This window comes from Podarcis gaigeae (assembly GCF_964106915.1).
Source record: "Podarcis gaigeae genome assembly, chromosome: 15".
Lineage (NCBI taxonomy): Eukaryota > Metazoa > Chordata > Lepidosauria > Squamata > Lacertidae > Podarcis > Podarcis gaigeae.
The window spans coordinates 11,950,713-11,971,782 of NC_139692.1; the positions used below are offsets into that span (position 1 = coordinate 11,950,713).

General features: G+C 44.7%; 1 protein-coding gene across 3 annotated transcripts in view; it reads right to left on the reverse strand.

Annotated features, from left to right (window-relative positions):
- PKNOX2 (PBX/knotted 1 homeobox 2) overlaps positions 1-21,070 on the reverse strand; it is a 438,447-nt gene that overhangs the window by 405,551 nt on the left and 11,826 nt on the right. The window contains exon 1 of one of the 3 annotated variants that reach the window (XM_083713654.1): positions 15,258-15,389. The exons of 1 other annotated variant lie outside the window; for it this stretch is intronic. The gene's annotated coding sequence lies outside the window, so the exon portion shown is untranslated. Of the gene's footprint in view, positions 1-3,161; positions 3,341-15,257; positions 15,390-21,070 lie in introns of those variants that run through there. One more of the 3 variants, XM_083713659.1, reaches the window with a different exon arrangement.

Below are 21,070 nucleotides of genomic sequence, written 5' to 3' on the forward strand. Positions count from 1 at the left end.
CTCACAGAGGTCACATACACAAGCGGTCCCATGGCCAAAAACTGGAGTGGGAAACCTTTTTCAGCTCAAGAACCACTTCCCCATGAGCAGGCTTCCAGAGCCCCACATAGCAATGATGGGCAGGACCAAATGTAAAACGTGGGAATAGCAATGGATGAGCCTCTAACCCAGGGGTCAGCAAGGTTTCCCTCACCTGGACTGGTTCATTCCAGCAGAGATGCCTCCATGGGCCTGGTTGTGAGCATGCGCAGCTGCAATTTCCAGCGTCTGTGCCTGAGCAGACATGCTTTCCGGTGTCTTGTGTCTGCACAAATGCGATTTTCTGCATCTGAGCATGCGCAGATGCGATTTCCGGCACCATGGAAGTGAGTGTGATGTTAACATATAGTTAAACAGGTTACCCAATCAGAACCCAGGGGGTGGAGTCAGAGGGACTATAAAACCAGTTCTGGGAGGGGCGAAGGGAGGAGTTCATTGGGAGTTGGGTGGTTGGTTGGAGTGGGAGTGAATTGGGATAGAGTTTGTGGGAAGGTTGAGTTAGTGTAGAGAAATAAGCAGAGTCAGGAACAGTTAGGGGCTGGGAAGACAAGTAAACATCTGAGAGGTGGTTTAGTGAGTGAGAGCAAGTAGCGGAAGTTATAGGTCTGGATAGGCAACCCATGATTGTAATGGACTGATACCGTTTATGAAACCACACTCTTGTTAAACTGCAATAAATAAACAGAAGTTTATGTTCCAATTTAACCCTGACTAGACTCAGTATTGCACCAGGTAGGGCCTGGGTGGTGGCAGCGAGAAATAAAGTGGTGGCACAGGGATCAATAGACGGTGAAACATCCAGGGACCCTGTGTGATCGCCACAGTGAGTCCCCACGCCATGCTGTGCCAGTTTAGCGCAATGCGCAGGGACTTGCTGAGCGGGCGGCTTGGTTTGGGGGCAGCTCATGGGCCGGTAAACCGACCCCCGTGAGCCACTTGTGGCCGATGGGCCTTAGGTTGCCTAGCCCTGCTCTAACCTCTGTAGATTACCTTCCAGCCATGCAAAAGTCATTAGGCCCCACCATGAGGGACGGTGGGGAAATTCAATTCAGGAGGCATTTAAAGCCAAATCTATACAAAGATGTACTTTTCGAAACAATATGTGAACTGAGACAACTATCCTTTGAAATTTGCACTTTCATATTTTGCAATGCAGATCTCCACCCAGTGTTTATGAAGTGACATACATTAGGGGGAAATGTGCATGAAAGTGAAGATGGTGGAAATAACATGCAAAAATGTGTTATATATTGGGAAATTGCTTGCAAAAATGTGCACATTTTAGTAAAAACTGCATACGGTGGTACCTTGGGTTAAGAACTTAATTTGTTCTGAAGGTCCATTCTTAACCTGAAACTGTTCTTAACCTGTGGTACCGCTTTAGCTAATGGGGCCTCCTGCTGCTGCCGCACGATTTCTGTTCTCATTCGGAAGCAAAGTTCTTAACCCGAGATACTATTTCTGGGTTAGCGGAGTCCGTAACCTGAAGCGTCTGTAACCCGAAGTACCACTGTATAAGCATGTATCTGTTAGCAGAAGTTCGCAGTGATAGGCTGATGCCTTTTCATGAGGGTTTGTTAAAAGAAATAGAATAAAATCGTGAATTGCTGCAAAATGTGGAGAACAGAATTTAAGATTTGAAAAATGAGAAACTTTGAGGACCAAGAGTTGGTCATTTTATTTAAACAGAGGTCACAGGACAACCCTCCCCCCCCCCAAAAAAAAGAAACAATCTGCGGGAGAGGGAGGCCCTTTGCCCCTGCCATGGTCCCAATCCAGATTTTCCTCCTAGCTGCTGTTAGCTGTGAGAAGGTCACTCCCATTTGTTGTCTACAATAGCAGTTTCCCTTGCAAATAGCAACTAAGATAATAAGGGGCACATTCTGGATGGGAGCAAAGGGTTAAATATTCCTCTCTCAATCTGGATTGGGGTGCGTGGCATGGCAATTTACAACTGCAGGGGAAGTATTAATTTGCACAAGGAGTACTTTTGCAAATACTATCATGCCTACCTGCACATGAATTGTACATCACTGCGCATGGAGTGGCGCATGGGAACACAGCCCCAAACCTTTCCTGCCAGAGTGCCAGGTTAAGCAGCACTGAGGCTTTCACATTTCCTTGTGGCAGGTTAGTACAGAGGAGGTCTGAATACAGAGAAAATAACCAAGTGGATGACATCGCAGCTGTCTTTCCCTTTAGCGGGGCTCCAACTTCATGCTTCCAGTTAAACAGAAAATACTTCTTTGCAAGAAAGCTAAAGGTTGCGTTTTAGCTGAATCAAGATCTTCTATGTGCTTTACAAGTTGAATCCATGCAGGCAAACATAAGCACCACTAAGTTCAAGGGAGCCTACATGCTCGTCCTCACAAAATGGGTATTGTGGTATGTTGCATTGCTCTTTGGCAATGTGTGTGCACACAAACACATACATACATACATACATACATACATACACACACAGAGAGAAGCGAGTACGCCGGCTCCCTCAGCCAATAAAGCGAGATGAGCACCGCAACCCCAGAGTCGTCTGTGACTGGACATAATGGTCAGGGGGCCCTTTACCTTTAACAACTCTAAGGACCCTTAAGAAACTACCGTCCCCAGAATACTTTGCAAAATGCCATGGTCAATTAAAGTGGTATGATACTGCTTTACATGTATAGTGCAGATAGGGCCTAACAATCTCAATCTGGCAAATTGTGGCTTGTCACAGGGATGGGGGACCTGTGGCCCTCAATATGACTCCAATTCCCATCAGCTCCCCAGACAGCATGTCCAGTGGCCAGAGTTGAGAGGAGTTGTGTGTCCAGAAACAACTGAAGGGTCATATGTTCCCGAACCCTAAATTAACATTTACTGTACAAGTGACCGGTTTCCCACCTCGCTCAAAAATAAGAGACACAAATGAAAAGAGCGGAAAACAAGAAATGCCTGAATGACATTCTTGGAAGCACACTGCTCAGCCCAAGAGAGCCACGCATTAAACGGATTCTCCTGCTCCATGACAACAAGCTCTAGTCATCAAGTGTTGAAAAGGATGATCTCCCGAGTGAGTATAAAAATAGAAAACGTCGGGGATCAGCAGGGGGTCAACGTTCTACAGGGGGGAAAGGACCGACCTGGCTATATAATCACAGTCTTTCATGTCCTGGAGCAGAATAATTCAATCTGAGCTCTCATCCTGCGGTCTGATTTTCTTGTACAGAAAAGTTGCCGTCATCAGCAAACTATTCATAATGCTGTATTAGGAGCGCATTATGCAGCAGCAGGAATGCAATAGGCAGCGCACGTCGCTTATAACATCTGTGGTTAAAGTGGACAAAACACAATGAAAGCAGAAGGGAATAGAATTAGAGGCCTCAATTGTGTAATAGCTACTTAAATTCTGAAGGCTGTTTTTTTTTTTAATGCCTACCTGGAAATCACACACAATAACCCTTTAGCCCCAGATCTGCAACATTCAAGGACCCTCTTGTGTTTTCTAGTTCCTGAGGACATGGACTCTAATCTGGATTGTATGGTATTTCCGCCATACATGTCAGATTTCAGAAAACTTTAGAGAATATGTACAAAGTGTAACAGAAAGGATTAACTCTCTGTCCAGCTGACTGTCCGCAAGGGGAAGGGGCAGATTGGTTTGAGTATTGAATCTTGTAGCAGTGAGCTCCATAAATTAAATTAAGGGTTGTACCAATGTTAGATCTACACAGAGCAGACGCATTGGAATGAATAGGCATGAGTAGCTTAGGTGCATTAGTGCTAATGGGTCTACTTTGAATAGGACAAACATTGGCTACAACTCTGTTGTCAAAAAAGAAGCACTCTCTCTTGGGCTGCCAAGTTTGAGTATTATTTTACTTATTTCATTTAGGATAGCTATAAATACAGTTATATTTATAACACGGTTATATAAATATAGTTATATTTATAACATACATATAAACATCGTATCACAAACCATAATATAAAACACAACATTAAAAGGGAATTTTAACAGCTCCTTAAAACACTCTTCCAAACATTGCTTCTGAGAAGTCAACATCCTGTTATCAAACTACAAAAACCTAGATAACCAAAAGCATCTTCGATGTCTGAAGGCCAACAATGAGGCCAACAGAAATATCTCTAGGGGGAGAGAAGAACATAAGAAGAGCCTACTGGATCCAGCCAATGGCCTGTCTAGTCCTGTATCCTATTCTCACAGTGGCTAACCAGGTGCCCGTTCCATAGTAGAACTATGCCACACAAGAAGCTCCCAAGCTTCTTCTGCACTCCAGTGCAGCTGTACCAAAGATATCATTCCACAGTTGGGAGGTGACCATGGAGAAAGCTATTACACACACACATCTCGATGGCAGCTATGAACAGAAACAGCTGACCGATCTTAAGATCAAGTTTGCCAATAGTGGAGAAGGAAGCAAAATAACCTGCCTGTACTTTTTCCAGACCATGCACTGATGTTCACATTCAGGTGACACTGCTCTTGAAATTTGGCAGTATTGAAGATCATTGCCTTCTTATTGACTAGGGGTGTGGGACCTGTGGCCTTCCAGGTGTTGTGGGACTACAACTCCCATCATTCTTGAACATGGGCTATGCTTCTTAGAGCTGATGGAAATTTCAGTCCAACAAAATCTGGAGGGTGTTAGCCACCCCTGTTGTAGACCATTACACTATGGTATGGTTTACAGCAGCCATGCAGAAAGAACCCAAACTCAGCTTCTTCTGCACTCCAGTGTAGCAGTACTAAACACATGAATCTTCTCCTGGCAGGGGAAGGGGATAAACTGGGTTAAGGTCTCATTTAAAGATGAACCTACCTAATTCTCACTTCCCACAACAGAATGCAAACCAAAACAAAAACCATCCTTCGAATTCTTTTCTGAATTTTGCAACGCAGCACTCCAGCCAGGTAAAGTGTGCAAAGATTCCTATATTAAGGGTATATTGTGCATAAAATGTCATAGGATAGTGGAAATGGCATTCAGAACTGCATTGTATTCAGATAAATTGCTTGCAAACATTCAGATTAAAGTGTTGATGCAGTTTTCATGAGGACTTCATTTTTGAAACAAAACAAAATCCCAAACGGATGCTAGAGAAGTAAACTTTAAGACTACAAAAATGAGGAACTTGGAGAAATCAAAACTGACAGAATTTCTCATCCCAACAAATATCTCTGTAATATGGAATACAGTGGTACCTTGGGTTACAGACGCTTCAGGTTACGGACTCCACTAACCCAGAAATATTACCTTGGGTTAAGAACTTTGCTTCAGGATGAGAACAGAAATTGTGTGACGGAGGTGCAGCAGCAGCGGGAGACCCCATTAGCTAAAGTGGTACCTCAGGTTAAGAACAGTTTCAGGTTAAGAACGGACCTCCAGAATGAATTACAGTAAGTTCTTAACCCAAGGTACCACTGTATTCAAATCTGGTAATGCCTACCCTCCCCCTTTCCAATCACCTCTGGTGTTTAAGCCTAACACTGAGGAATTCATGTTGCAAAAGGCAATTGCTATGGACTAGAAACAGCCTCTTAAACATGAAGATTCATATTTCCCTGTATCTGCGCATCATAATAACTATACAGTGGTACCTCGGGTTAAGTACTTAATTCATTCCGGAGGTCCATTCTTAACCTGAAACTGTTCTTAACCTGAGGTACCACTTTAGCTAATGGGGCCTCCCGCTGCTGCCACGAGATTTCTGTTCTCATCCTGAAGCAAAGTTCTTAACCTGAGGTAATATTTCTGGGTTAGCGGAGTCTGTAACCTGAAGCGTATGTAACCTGAGGTACCACTGTACAGATTTTGCAGCATTCCTTTATCTGTAAGGACAGTGAGTTCTGTCACGAGGCAAGCAGGGCTGAAAAACAAAGACATCAGAAAATTATCCCCATATTCTCAAGTACATTTAGTATAGAGGCAGCAACAGCAACTGGCATCTCTCATGGAATTGTAATTGACAAATAAGGCTCACCCATGGGGATATCCGTCTAAGCTGACTTAAATGTTTGCTGACATTTTCAAGAGAGAATTCTGCTGCTTCAGACAGACAAAGAGAGAGAGAGAGAGAGAGAGAGAGAGAGAGAGAGAGAGAGAGCGCAGCTACATTCCTAAGATTTACAAATTCCTCTTTAAAGGAAACATCCCCAAAATGTAAATAAAAGGGAAAGAACAACATTCTCAGCTCTCCTGAACTGGAAAGTCTGGAGAAATCAGAAGGTGCCAAACACTGCTCACATTAGCAGTGAGCATATTCTCTCCTGCAAAAAGTAATTCGAATATAAAAAGGGGTTTTAGCAAGTCAATGAAGTCATCTGCTGCTGTCAGCTAAGAAGGGGTTTAAGACATTGGGAAAAACTCAGGGAATTTTTTTAAATCAACAAGAGGAACAAAGACAATCGAGTTAAAGGATAAAGTTCAGTGGATTCCGAATAAAAATTTCAAGGAAAGTTAGGTACAGTAAATGTTGGTCCATAACTTGTTCACAATTGAGAAAAACAGTGAAATGTTTTTCTTGTTTGTTCTGTTGTTTAGTAACATTCTTTTTAACAAAAGTGAAATTTTTAAAAGAATCTCTAAGTGGACAAAACATAGAAATAATCCTTCGGTTGTAGGTTACATGAGATTTGAATGTTACCTTGGAACTGCTGGTGTTGAAAATGCCACTCCATAGAACAGAATTTTATCCAGTATTTAAGTGAGGAAATAGGTATTAAATGGGTTTTTTTTTTGTTTGGGCCAGCACATTATTAAAGGAATAAATGCCTTGCTTGTAGGCCATCAGAAGTACTACTCAGCAAACCACAAGGTTTCCGTCACAATGACAGTAATTTGTCAATGAAGGAGACTACACCAAAGGCATGCAACCATCCATTCTATCCATTTGAAGCATGTGGCTTCCCCCAAAGAATCCTGGGAACTGTAGTTTGTTAAGGATCCTGGGAACTGGAGCTCTATGAAAGCTAAACTAGAATTCCCAGGATTCTTTAAGGAAAGCCATGTGCTTTAAGCGTATGATATAGTTGTAACGTTTGTCTAGGTTTGGCAAGCCCAGTGTTGTCATGGTAAAACATGGCAGCTACATTAATTTGGTGCTCAATGTGCCTGGATGCTATCATAAACTTCGAGCAGCAGTAGCCAGACCTGAAACCCAGTAAAACCTAATGCCTTTTGGTTGTACATGACTTCCTGAGGGAGAGGGGGCCCATTTGGAACGGGCTGAGGGAAAATGGACAACATGGAATGCTATGGCCCCAAATCCAACTTTGATACCATTCCTAAATATCATTTTTAGAGTTGTGCATACAATTTCAGTTCTAACACTCCCTGCAATTTGACACTATGCATTTTTTTGTGCCAAAAAGGGGAGGGAAAATGCATATACCAGGGCAGGGTTTCAAAAGAGAAAAAAACAGGGACCTTCACTTTCAGTAGCACACCCAAGAGGCATTAACTAAGCGTACAGAAGACACAAGAGTCTAATTTCATCGCTTCCAGTGGTTCAGTCTGTTAGTCTTTTAGCCACATTCCATCCTGTCCAGACCACTGCTGGATCCTCAAAAGGCCTAGGGCACAAATCTGCATAAAAATTGCATGTGCCAATTTAGGCAGCCTTTCAGAGAGAAAGCTTCCCTCACAGCTAGGGCTGGGGAACCTTTTCCAGCCAAAGGGCTGCATCTCCTTCTTCACAAGTTCCTATGGGCCACAGGCCAGTGGCGGATGGGGCTAGACCATGGGTAGGCCAACTAAGGCCCGGGGGCCGGATGCGGCCCAATCGCCTTCTCAATCCGGTCCAGGAATCAGCGTGTTTTTACATGAGTAGAATGTGTGCTTTTATTTAAAATGCATCTCTGGGTTATTTGTGGGGCATAGGAATTCATTCATTTCAAACCCCCCCCCCCCCCGAATATAGTCTGGCCCCCCCACAAGGTCTGAGGGACAGTAGACTGGCCCCCTGCTGAAAAGGTTTGCTGACCCCTGAGCTAGACGAAAGAATGAGAGGAGCAACAGATATCATTTTTACCGTCGTACAGCCCGCCATTTTTCTGCACACACCCTTCTCTATCTGCCATCCAAGCGGGCAAGCAGTGCTGTAAGAGTTCAGAGGCTTGTTCCAACCAAAAAAACACACTCAAGGAGCGTCCAAAGCTGGTAAGAAATGTGACCTAGGGAACAGTTCCAAGGACCATGTAGAAGGGGATAATTAAGAGGCCAGGTCAAAAGTCTCCCATCTCTGCTGAAAACAAAAGTAAACAAGAGGCAGGAGACCCTGGGATGAGTGCAGACGACTTTCAACTTGGATCCTCTAGCCCAGTGATGGCCAAACTTGGCCCTCCAGCTGTTTGGGGACTACAACTCCCATCATCCCTAGCTAACAGGACCAGTGGTCAGGGATGATGGGAATTGTAGTCCCCAAACAGCTGGAGGGCCAAGTTTGGCCATCACTGCTCTAGCCGCTCGCTGGGACCACAGCTGATTTCTAGCACCCCTCCGCATTCCACCACCACTCCCACTACCAAAACATGTATCACGTCATTTTGAATGTCTGCCACCTTTTCCAACAGAAGTGCAAATTAGTGATCCCTATATAGATGTGCGCATGCAGACACAGAGAGATATGCCTATATTTAAACTGGAAGCCGAACGCGATTCTCCCATGTATGGAACACACCTGCTTCTGGGGTAGAGACAGAAGCAGCGTTGGATCTGCAAGAGACATTCTTTCCGCTAGGCAGGTTCCACGCTGGAAACCAGACACAGAAAAAGAAAAGAAAATTTCAGAGGCTGCGAGACAATTAAAAGCGGTGAAAGCACAAACCACCAAGGTGGGACTGGTAGACAAACGAGGGCTGAGGAAAATACCTGGGAAAGTGAAAATAGTCAAAGACAAGAATGGAATTTCATGTGAAATAATATGGGAGGACCTGACTGATAAAGATGGGAAATGATTTGGGAGGCTTTGACTGGGTTAGAGAAGAAACAAGAAGGGAGGGCAAAGGGTTTAAGACGCTGCCCTATGTGGTGGCAATGTAAAATTGCCAAAAAGGCCTGGGAAAAGACATATAAAGATTTGAAGAAAATGTGGGAAATGATTGTTGTTTTAAAAAATAGAAGTTATGATACTGAGATGTAATTGATGGATTGCTTGAACGAAAGACTCTGTTTTGATATGCAAGACTGGATGCCAGGCCAAGACCAGCCAGTCCTCATGGAAGGAAAAAGCCTCAGCCAAAGAAGATAAAGAAGAAGATAAAGAAGAAGATTGGCAAAATAAATTACTGAACTATCCAGGACATATTATTACAAAAAAAGGACAATTGCTCGATGCATATTTCTTAAGTTTGTGTACAGATTTTTACATTAGTATAACTTCTAAAAGTCACTTGTAATAAGATGGAGAAGGTTTTTAAATTGGATTGTTATGTATATAAGGTTTTATGGATGTGCATAAACAAGTATATTATAATAGAACCAAGAGGGGGAGTGGAAGGAAGTCGACCAAAAACATTATGGTTAAATCTGTTTATGATATTTTTCCTTTTTTCTGTTGTTTTGTTATTTTGGGAAAATCAATAAATTGTTATCAAAAAAGAAAAAGATAGGGGGAAAGACCCAGGAAGGAAATGGTTAGTGCAATGGAAACAGTTAAACACTGCTTGAAGAAAGGGGCAGAAAGCCATTAGAAGTGACCATGGACAGCCTTGGCACAGTGGTACCTTGGTTTTTGAACTAAATTAAATACAGGGAGTCCGTTCGACTCCTGAAACAGTTCGAAAACCAAGGCGAGGCTTCTGATTGGCTGCAGGAGCTTCCTGCACTCAATCGGTAGCCATGCCGGATGTTTGGCTTCCAAAAAAATGTTCACAAACTGGAACACTGACTTCCGGGTTTGCGGCGTTCAGGAGCTGATTTGTTCGGGAGCCCAGCCATTTGACTACCAGGGTACCACTGTGTTCAGTTATGTCCTAGAAGGGCGACACTTTGAACAGCACAGAGCAGGGGAGCCAGAAGGGATGGAAGGATGGAAAGAGGGCAGTTATTTATTCTAGATGGTCTTCTGTGTGGCTGGCATGTGGCAGGTCTCCTGTTGAATCAGAGTGAAGGTTGCCATCTGCTGGATCCCTAGAGCCATTTCCAACTAGCCCACATTCCCCAAACCAGCCTGGGATTTACTGGATAAAGTAATGCGGAATGTGCCCATGCCATTACCTCTCCTTCCAGCACAACAGTGTTCAACCACGGAAAAGAGGGGTCCCTTATTTCTATACACCTTCGTAATCAGATTCCCATGGAGCTCTGGGACCAAAGAGTCTCTGGGACTTTCTATGGTTCCCAGTTTCCAAAGGAGACACAGGAAGTTACCCCATCTTTGCAAAACCTCTTTCTCTTTATGCAGTTCATTGTGTCTACGGAACCACTCTCCAACTTGGAGGGTCTGGCTGAAACACACACACACAAGAATGAAGAAGTTTGGTCTGCATTATTTCCATATGAGCAGCCTCAGACCCTCAGCCTTGGGCAGCCAAGAGGATATATTTTTTTTCAGGACCCACCCTAGTCCTGTGACAGTAATTTGCTTTAAATTGTTTTTAATATTGAATTTTAAATACCTGTTACCCACCCTGGAATCTTATGGTGAAAGGTGGACAAGAAATCCAGTCAATAATACTTCATGCTATTGTCTTTATTTCCAAGCAAGATCAGTGTGAGGGCAATTCTATATCAGGCGGCGAAGAGCCTAAATCTGCTTCTTTATCTTTTAAAATATGCTAACACAGAAAACCAGTTCCGGGTAATGCTCTTTCAAAAACAGTTTTCCATTTTTCAGATACCAGCAACCTAAACATAGGTGACCAACCAGCAGCCAGGGAGCAGAATGTGGCCCCCAACCTCATTTTGCTTAGCCCCCAACACCTCATAAAGCTTTTGTCCAAGGAGGCTAAGCACATGGCCCTTTTCCATATTATCTTCACAACAACCCAGAGAGGGAGGCAAGGCTGAGAGATGGTGACCGGCCCAGGGTCACTCAATGAGCTTCTTGGTTGAGTAGGATTTCGAACCCTGATTTCCCAGATCCTAACCTAACACTGTAAGAACTAAACCACACTGGCTGTTCTGCTCTGTGTGCGTATGGCATAGAACACTAACATCAGACAGAAATTGTGTTGTTGCTGTCCTAGGACTACATCGTAATCATCCATTTGCTCAGACCACGATCTGTGATCCTCCAGACATTGTTGGACACCAACTGCCATTGGCCCCAGCCAGCAGGGCCAGCTGTCAGGGTTAATGGAAGCAACATCTTGAGGACCACAGATTCTACATTGTTGACTCAGATGATTAGAGGACTTTCCTCAATAACTTCTTATGCATGTTTCCAGCCCAATTCACTGACTCTTACACTTTTCACAAGGGATGTTTCACACAACATTTTCATCTCCATGATTAAAAGAACTATTTGGGTACACACCTGGCAAAGGTTTCTCCCAAATTCACAGATCACACAGGGTTTGAAAAACATGCATTCTGCAAGTATGCAAAACCAAGCAAATCCTGAACACAATGTGGACCACTCCTCCTGCCAGACCAGCCCAACTATAGCATCCTCCTAGAGCCAAACTACAGGGTCTTCACAGTGCTCTCTACCCATGGCCAACGTTTGCAATGTCATTTAATTAACGCAGATGGAGCCCAGGAAGAAAAGAAATCCCAATAACACTTTATTGAGCAAAACTGAACAAAACCAGTGTATAATAAGAAAGCAACAGGTGATTATGTCTTTCCTAAGTCTGGCTTTGCACATAGCAGGGAGACATTCAAACAAACATACAGAGGAAAACTCCCCTCAAACAGTCAATCACAACATGAGTTAACTCTGCAAAGATCATGCTATGCAACACCTCCACCCCTTATTTTACCAGCTGAATGATCCCTGCTGTTGTACTTCCAGAACTATGAGCAAAATGGACAAACAGAACAAGAATTTCCAAGTCCGTTCTCCTGTACTTCCTAACCAGCCATTCCCTCTGGTCGCACACAAGTTATACTTCAGCAGACAATCTTGGCAGCGTTCCTCAGATAGGCAGCCTCCAACCTGCTACATGCATTGGCAAGAGTGCAAGAAAAATAAGCGAACGGGGCCCAATCACTTGCTGGATGCGGGCGAAGATTAAAGAGATGACATTTTTTCGAGCACATAGCAGTATCCTTTCCCCGCTGACATTTAATATGACCAGCTTTGAGAGCTGGGCCCAACTTTCCGTTGTATGAGTAATAACAGAAGACAGCTGCTGTCTCCTCCTGCACATGATAGTCCTGGAGCCGAGGCTTCTTGCAATAGATCACATTTTGATTTGAGCCGCATCGCCTCCTGACATCTGCACTGCAACAGACCATTATTCTGCAGCTATTGGGAAATTCCACAGCAGCAGCAGATGGAGAGAAAAAACAACAACCATACGCTTTGCAGGCTCCGGCGCATCACTCCTTGAAACTCTGCCCATCACACTTTAACATTAAATATTTAATCCGGCGAGATGTCCGGTTCTTAATGTTAATCCATTTCTTCCACCTTGCCATAGTCAAAAATTCAGCTTGCTGCATAAGTCATGGTCTTAGCACTTACGGAAGGGTAAAAAGGATGCTTTTACTGGCTGAGGAGGAAGTTTGCTGTCTTACATGCAGAAGTAGCTTCTGGCAGCTATCATATCATTAATAATGGAGGTACTGAGACACGGAGCTTGACAGCCAGGAAGCAGCAGCCTCTCCCTTGCCTTCTCCTCTGCATTCATCAAGCAATTCCTTTCTCTTCCTTCAAAGTCTGGCGAGTAGGGAAATATAATTTTCCCAGGGTACCCGAGCTCTTAGCATGGATGTTAAGGTGCCCTAGCAAAAATGAGTCAGGGCAGTGGAATGTTTGCGAGTGTTGGACCGGGCAGGTTGGCCCATTGGGGGTGGGACACAGTGCCCCCCCCCACCAGCTTTCAGACAGCTTTCCTTTGCCTGCCTTCTTACTAGTATACCTGAAGGAGCATCTCCACCCCCATCGTTCTGCCCGGATACTGAGGTCCAGCTCCGAGGGCCTTCTGGCGGTTCCCTCACTGAGAGAAGCCAAGTTACAGGGAACCAGGCAGAGGGCCTTCTCGGTAGTGGTGCCCGCCCTCTGGAACGCCCTCCCACCAGATGTCATAGAGAAATACAACTACCAGACTTTTAGAAGACATCTGAAGGCAGTCCTGTTTAGGGAAGCTTTTAATGTTTAATAGGCTATTGTATTTTAATATTCTGTTGGAAACTTCCTAGAGTGGCTGGGGAAACCCAGCCAGATGGGCGGGGTATAAATAATAAATTATTATTATATTATTATTGTTAAGTTGTGGGTGAACATTTCAGACGAAACAGCGATTCTTCAAACAGCTCTTGTTTATTCACAGGCCAGAACAGAACTGAACTGAAGGGTTCAGCCAGCCTGCTTATATAGAGCTCCAGTACAACGCAACTGTAACAACTTTCTGCAACTATCCAATCACTGAACGTCACTTTCAATCCCTTATTTGCATATGTGGACCTGAGTGAAAGCTATCTACAGTATCCCCTTGCTGGCCCAGGGTGAGAACTTCACTACATAACAATTATTATTACTTGCGGCTGATCAAAGAGGTGGCACTGCCTGTCAGCTTCCAGCTCCTCAGCCCCAGTTAAGGATGGAAGAGAAATTCAATTCAGTCTGCATTTTAAGGCAAATTGCACCTTTGTGAAACAATACAAGAACCAAAACACAGCCCACCTTCGAAATTTGTGAATCTCTGAATTTTGCAATGCACTTCTCCAGCCCAGCAACATTTACACACACACACAAGCCTAAACTTGGGTAAAGTGTGTGTGAAAATACACATATTAGCAAAACAACATACAAAAAAATGCATCACATCCGGGGGAAACTGATTCACAGAAACACATATATTAGGCAAAAGTGCAGGCGAATGTTGCATATTAGGGGAAATTAGTACTAAAAGGATGGTGAAGTGTCATGGGGAGGTTTTTTTTTTAATTTTTAAAAATGGCAAGCTGATGTAGAAATAAGGCTAACCAAACTAAAGACTAGAAAAATGAAAAACCGTGAGAAACCAAAATGGACAGATTTTTATTGTTGTTAACCACTTTGAGCCTGGCTTCAGCTGGGGAGGGTGGGATATATATAAATTTATTATTATTATTATTATTATTATTATTATTATTATTATTATTATTATCATTATCATTATCATTATCATTATCATTATCATTATCATTATCATTATCATTATTATCCCTCCTTTGCTCTTGCAGAACTCAGCAAAGAGGAAAGTGGTAGAATCATAGAATGGAGGCGAAACAGTCACCGGTCCTGGCTTTGCCTGCTACTGGTTTCTTTGCCTTCAGGCTTAGACTCTCCACTATGCTATGACGTTCATCGGTTGACAGGGGTCCAAGCCAGTCTCTATCTCGGCCGAAACTACCTCACAGGAGTGTTGTGCAAATAACATGGGGAGAGGGGAGCTGTGTGTGGCTGCTTGACCTCCTTGGGAAAGAGGTGAGATATAAATGCAATAATAGGCAGGTGACAAAAATACATGCGCTTTGTGCCAGGGACACCGCAGAGCATTCAGACCTTGTTACACATGCGATTTCATTGGGAATTCAATGGGCCCAAACTGGGCTGGGAGAAAGTGAAGTTATTCGCAAGGGGTTCTTTCTTTCGTTCTTTCTTTCTTTCTTTCTTTTTCAAATGATTAGGCTCTGCAGAATGAATTCACTTCATATTGACCCAAGGGATGTTTGCCCATTACTGGCTAATTCTCTCTTTCTAGCAAAGGAGGAAGTCAATGGGTTGTATCCAATGAGAGTCATATGCTACAGCAGACCCCACTCAAATTAATAGACAGGGCTAACTTAGCTCCATTCGTTTCAATGGGTCTACTCTGAGTAGGTTGGTTGGTTGGATGCAATCCAGCATGTCCTAACTTTCTCTTGCCTTGCTAACTTCCCAACTTCTAGAGTGGAAATGAATCACAGATTAGCCATTTAAAATGAACCGCCTTAGACAACTGGGCCACTTGCATCCCACATCACCAAAGGAAGTTGGTACAGGACCAGGTTTAATCTGCAGCCTGAGCTAATTCTCAGACTATGCAAACTAGGTACAGCCTTTATTTGCATAAAAACTACATGAATGTTTTCCAACCGCCACATTGACATCTTTCCTGGGCATTGGCATTCCCAGTAAATAGTGTCCCTGCTTTGAAAGTCTCTCTCTTCAAACACACACTGCCCCAAGGCTCTTTCCTGAAACAACAGTGCTAAGCGAGAGGTAACAAACAGCTGCGAATTTTGCTAAGAAGAGAATCAGATCTCTCTAGTCTTAGGAGCTGCCATCTCCTTAAGTAGCTGTATGAACGGACAAATTGCTTTAGAAGTGGTTTCTTTCCTTCCCCCACCCTTAATATTTCATCTATTCATTTTGGATATTTATATATCGCTGCAAAGTCAGAATTTCCAAGCAGTGTACATAAACAAAAAATGTTTTAGAAAAAACACATACAGGAAATAAGAACAATTAAAAATATTCCGTAAGTACAGCAAAACTGCCTTAAAATGTCTGCTGGAATAAGGAAGCTCTTTGTCATGAGTCTGTAGGTCAGAAAGGAGGGTGCTTGTCTAATCTCAGTTAGGAGGGAATTCCACAGCCTTGGGCTCACCAGACTGAAAGTATGTCTCCTGGTCAGCAATGCAGCTGTGCCCTGGGAGACGATCAACACAGACTCCCCCAAAGACCTTAGCGATCAGGTAGAGGTACAAGGGATCAGGCAGTCCTTAAGATACCCTGGACCCAACTTGTTAAGGGCCTTGTAAAATTAACACCAAAACTTTGATCATAGCCTGGTAACATGTGGGCAGCCAGTGTGAGCTTTTAAGCACCAATGTTATGTGCTGGCGGAGTCCAGCCACAGCATTTTGGCCCAGCTTTCACATTATTACCTCCCAAGGCATACAGCAGAGAGATTTGTGTGCTTCCAGAATTGCTCCACTTTTAATAGTACTTATTTTTTCAGAACAAACTGAAGTGCCCAAACTCCAGTGTTCAGCAGCTGTGCAGAGGCACCAGTTCATGCCAAGTGTTTGCCTTTTGCACCTCGCTCCTGTTGGTGGATAAGGGACGCGGGTGGCGCTGTGGGTTAAACCACAGAGCCTAGGACTTGCCAATCAGAAGGTCGGCGGTTCGAATCCCCACAACGGGGTGAGCTCCCATTGTTCAGCCCCAGCTCCTGCCAACCTAGCAGTTCGAAAGCACGTCATAGTGCAAGTATTCCCCAGCGGGAAGGTAAATGGCATTTCCTTGTGCTGCTCTGGTTCGCCAGAAGCGGCTTAGTCATGCTGGCCACATGACCTGGAAGCTGTACGCCGGCTCCCTCGGCCAGTAAAGCAAGATGAGCACTGCAACCCCAGAGCCGGCCATGACTGGACCTAATGATCAGGGGTCCCTTTACCTTTACGTGTTGGTGGATCTTGGGGTCCAACAAAACACAAGGCAGATCCCACACACCTGAAATCTGTCCTCCCCTGGTATAGACAGGAGAGTTCAGCAGAGCTGGGACCCGTAGTACTGCCAGAATATCCATAAGATAGCAACACTAAAAGCAGTGTGCCATTTGTTTATTATTGGATTACAAACAAAACAAAAAAGCCAATCCCGCTTTTTGGAAATAAAGTGTGTCCCTTGACAAGGGGTGGCATGATGCAGGAATTTCTCACATAACCAATTTTTAACAAGGCAATCTGTTAATTCTATAGGCCTATGCCATCAACCTCGGGGAAGAAGAACCTTAACACAAGTCACAAAAGCAAACACAGGTATTTTCTTTTCCGAGAGAGAGAGAGAGAGAGAGAGAGAGATTGCCATGCCAAGGGTGTCCTGTGTCGTCTTAAAGACCAACAGATTTATTGCTGCATAAGCTTTGATGGACAACTTCCATCAGCTGCATACCATAAAGAGATTCTTAAAGTTGGCTGTAACTTTTAAAGATAACCACAAAGGAAACAAAACCTGGCTTGGGTGCATCAATAAAACTATTTTTGAGACTACCATGACTAAAAGGCCAGAAAGGAATCAGAATGAATACAAGGGTGCTTTAAACACTTTGGAGCGTCTTCACTCTACAATGCTACAACAAATTTTAGGTATCAGCGTCTCCTTTTACTGGCGCCACTCAACAGTACTCAGTACCATCAGCTTTCTGCCCCCTGCCCAAATCTTGTGACGACCCTCGTGGTCTCTTCCAACTCTATGATTCGACTATTGCCTCCCCCAGTCCATGCTCCCAGTTCCTAAGAAAAGGTTGATTAGGTGGCAAGGCAAGCATCAATGCTTTTATCCCCTTGCGCTTCCCAGCCACGCAACAGGGCAAGGCTTCAGAGGCACCCACAGCGCAGGCGCCTGGCTGTCACGCATGCACACTACTTTCCCACTCTTTAGCCAGTGGCAGTGGTGGTGGGTGGGGCATGGAAGGAGGCAAAAACAATAAGTCTGGGGTACGGGGGGGGAGGGACACGGGTGGTGCTGTGGGTTAAACCACAGAGCCTAGGACTTGCTGATCAGAAGGTTGGCGGTTCGAATCCCCGCAACTGGGTGAGCTCCCATTGCTCAGTCCCAGGTCCTGCCAACCTAGCAGTTCAAAAGCACGTCAAAGTGCAAGTAGATAAATAGGTACCACTCCAGCAGGAAGGTAAACGGCATTTCCGTGCGCTGCTCTGTTTTGTCAGAAGCGGCTTAGTCATGCTGGCCACATGACCCGGAAGCTGTACGCCATCTCCCTTGGCCAATAAAACAAGATGAGCGCCACAACCCCAGAGTCAGTCACGGCTGGACCTAATGGTCAGGGGTCCCTTTGCCTTTTACCTTACAGGGGGGAAGGGGGATGCAGCCTCCACAAGCCTGCGCATGTGCAGTCAGACAGCAGCACAGGCGCAGTGCAGCCCACCTGCTATGAAGGGACAGGACAGGACAGGTGGCTGCCTGGCTGCCTGGTCAGCCCATTGGGTGGCAGACATTTTGGGGGGGTTCCCATGACCCCCCCTCCTGTGAAAAGGGCAGTGGCAGTAGCAGGTGGATTGCTATGAACCTGGTGAGTACCAACACCATTTTTCCAAGAAAAAAAGGCACTGGGTATCAGTAAGGTGTGAGTGGGAGTGATCGAGCTGTTAGTGTTTTGGGCTAGGAGCTAGGAGATAAAGTTTCAAATCCCGACTCAGCCATTAAGTTCACTAGCTGACTTGAGCCAGTCACCATCTCTCAGCCTAACCTACCTCACAGGGTTGTTGAGAAGATGGAATGGGATGGCGGAGGGAGGGGATACACTTCAACTGGAGCAATTTGGAGGGGAAGTAGGGTACAAATGCCGTAACAATGTCAGAACTCTTTCCCGCTAAAGCATTACTGTACAAGATTGTAATGCAGAATTTTCTCTTCTACCAATCAGGCCTGGAGCCATGCCAGGGTCACAACCAGGGGCTCAGGATCCCAACAACAGGACCCACTAGCACTGAAACTGGTCTCAGGTCCTCCATATAGAGCAGCTGACTGTGTAAACTTCCATTTCAAAATTTCCAAGATGTTTTCCAATGAAACCATGTTAGGAATATAAGAAGAGCCTTTTGAACCATCAATGGTCCAGCTACTCCAGCATCCCGTTCTCCCAGGAGCTAACCAGATGTCTATGGAAAGTTGGAAGCCTGGAAAAGAGGAGACTGAGAGGAGATATGATAGTCACTACCAAATGTCTAAAAGGATCTCACATGGAAGATGGAGCAGGCTTGTTTTCTCCTGCTCTGGAAGATTCAAGTTACAAGGCAGGAGATTCCGCCTAAACATCATGAAGAACTTTCTGATGGTAAGAGCTGTCAGATAGTAGAATGGACTTCCTCGAGAGGTTGTGGACTCTCCTTCTTTGGCGGTTTTTAAGCAGAGGTTGGATGGCCAGCTGTCATGGATGCTTTAGTTGGGATTCTTGCATTTGAACTAGATGACACCAATTCTCCAGTTCTTTGATTCTATGATAGCACCTAAGTGCAACAATAGTTGTGGTTCCCAGAAACTGATATTTGGGGGCATACAGCCTCTGACAGTGGAGGCAGAGCATAGACATTGCTCTGGGGCACGGTGAGAAATGGGCAGATCCCAGCCTCGCTTGGAGCGCTGCTGGCAGGAAAGCTTGAAGAGGCCCAGCCAGAAGGTGTGTTATGCCCGGTTTATAGGGACACAGGTGGCGCTGTGGTCTAAACCTCTGAGCCTCTTGGGCTTGCCGGTCGGAAGGTTGGCAGTTCGAATCCCCACGATGAAGTGGGCTCCCGTTGCTCTGTCCCAGCTCCTGTCAACCTAGCAGTTTGAAAGCACACCAGTGCAAGTAGATAAATAGGTACCACTGTGGCAGGAAAGTAAATGGTGTTTCTGTACACTCTGGTTTCCGTCACTGTGTCCCGTTGCACCAGAACCGGTTTAGTCCTGCTGGCCACATGACCTGGAAAGCTGTCTGTGGACAAATGCCGGCTCCCTCGGCCTGAAAGCGAGATGAGCACTGCAACCCCAGAGTCGCCTTTGACTGGATGTAACCGTCCAGGGGTCCATTAACTTTTCTTTTCTTTTTTTTACCTTTTGTGCCCAGTTATTGATGCAAGGAACACAAAGACCCAGCCTTGTCATTTCCCCCTTTCTTCCCCCAAAATAAACAAAGGGAGAAAGCCCCACTTTCCCACCCCACATTTGAAACCCAAACTGACTCTCCTGACCCTCGTTGGAGCCAGCTGCCTTCGTCCACATTCCAGCCAAAAATAATAACAGAAGAGCCCAGTTTGGAGGAGAGTTAATCTAATCTTCATTGCTTCAGTTTTAAAATATCCTGCTTGGTTTTGGGTTTCTTGTTACATGGAGGGATATGTTTTTAGTGAGATAGGTCTTAGCGTAAAGGTCCTTCGTGGAAGCTTCGTGTAACCAGATACTGAGGAAAGCCAGCTCTGCTGCAGTCCAAACAACACACACAGAGAGAGAGAGAGAGAGAGAGAGAGAGAGAGAGAGAGGAAGGAGACGGACAGACATCGGCATCTCCACAAGGCAACCCTTTGCAAGCAAGCTCTGCTGAAGCCGAACTCCCGACAGCCGTAATTATGTTAATGCCTCTGCAAAAACTATTTATAAATTGTGCTTCATTGTAGAAACCTGCAAAACGTGTCAGCAGCAGCTCCCTGATTCTTCCCACCCTCAAAAAAAGTTTACTTCTGATTTGAGAGAGAGAGATACCTGCATAATTACATTTCTTTCTCTCTCTTTTTTAAAAAAGAAGAAGACAACCCCTCACCCATACATTTTAAGGCGTCAAGCCAATATTTTCTAGCTTCTGCCACTATCCTGCTATGAAGGAGACTGAAAATTTTACCCCTTAAGAGAAAAGAATTTAGGATACATTTCAGGGATGTGACATGAAATTTACACACCTGTGCAGGCACATAGTAGGGACAGCTGGAGGATGTTCAGTCTGCATTCTCAGGTGAATTGAACTAAATCACACTTCCTGGACAGATCACAGCCAGATCATAATGGAATTATCCTTCAGTTTTCGCACTTTTCCTGAATTTCTGCAACGCAATTTTCAGTTCAAAGAGTCCCAAAATGCCTATTTTGGTTTAAAAGCACGTAAAGACAGAGTCTCACCCTCTTATATACCTAGCGATTATCGCACTATGCAGGAGAGGACCTCTAGATCTCATCCTCTCATTAGGTTTTTTGGTTAGAGCATGGTGCTGATAATGCCAAGCTTGCAGGTTCAATCCCTATATGGGAGAACTGCATATTCCTACATTGCAGGGGGTTGGACTAGATGATCCTCAAGGTCCCTCCCAACTTTATGATTCTAAGTCTTCCCTGTGTGCTGCCACTTGGATCCAATTCTCTCCTGCCATATAGAGCCAAGGGCTATGCAGAAGAGCTCTTG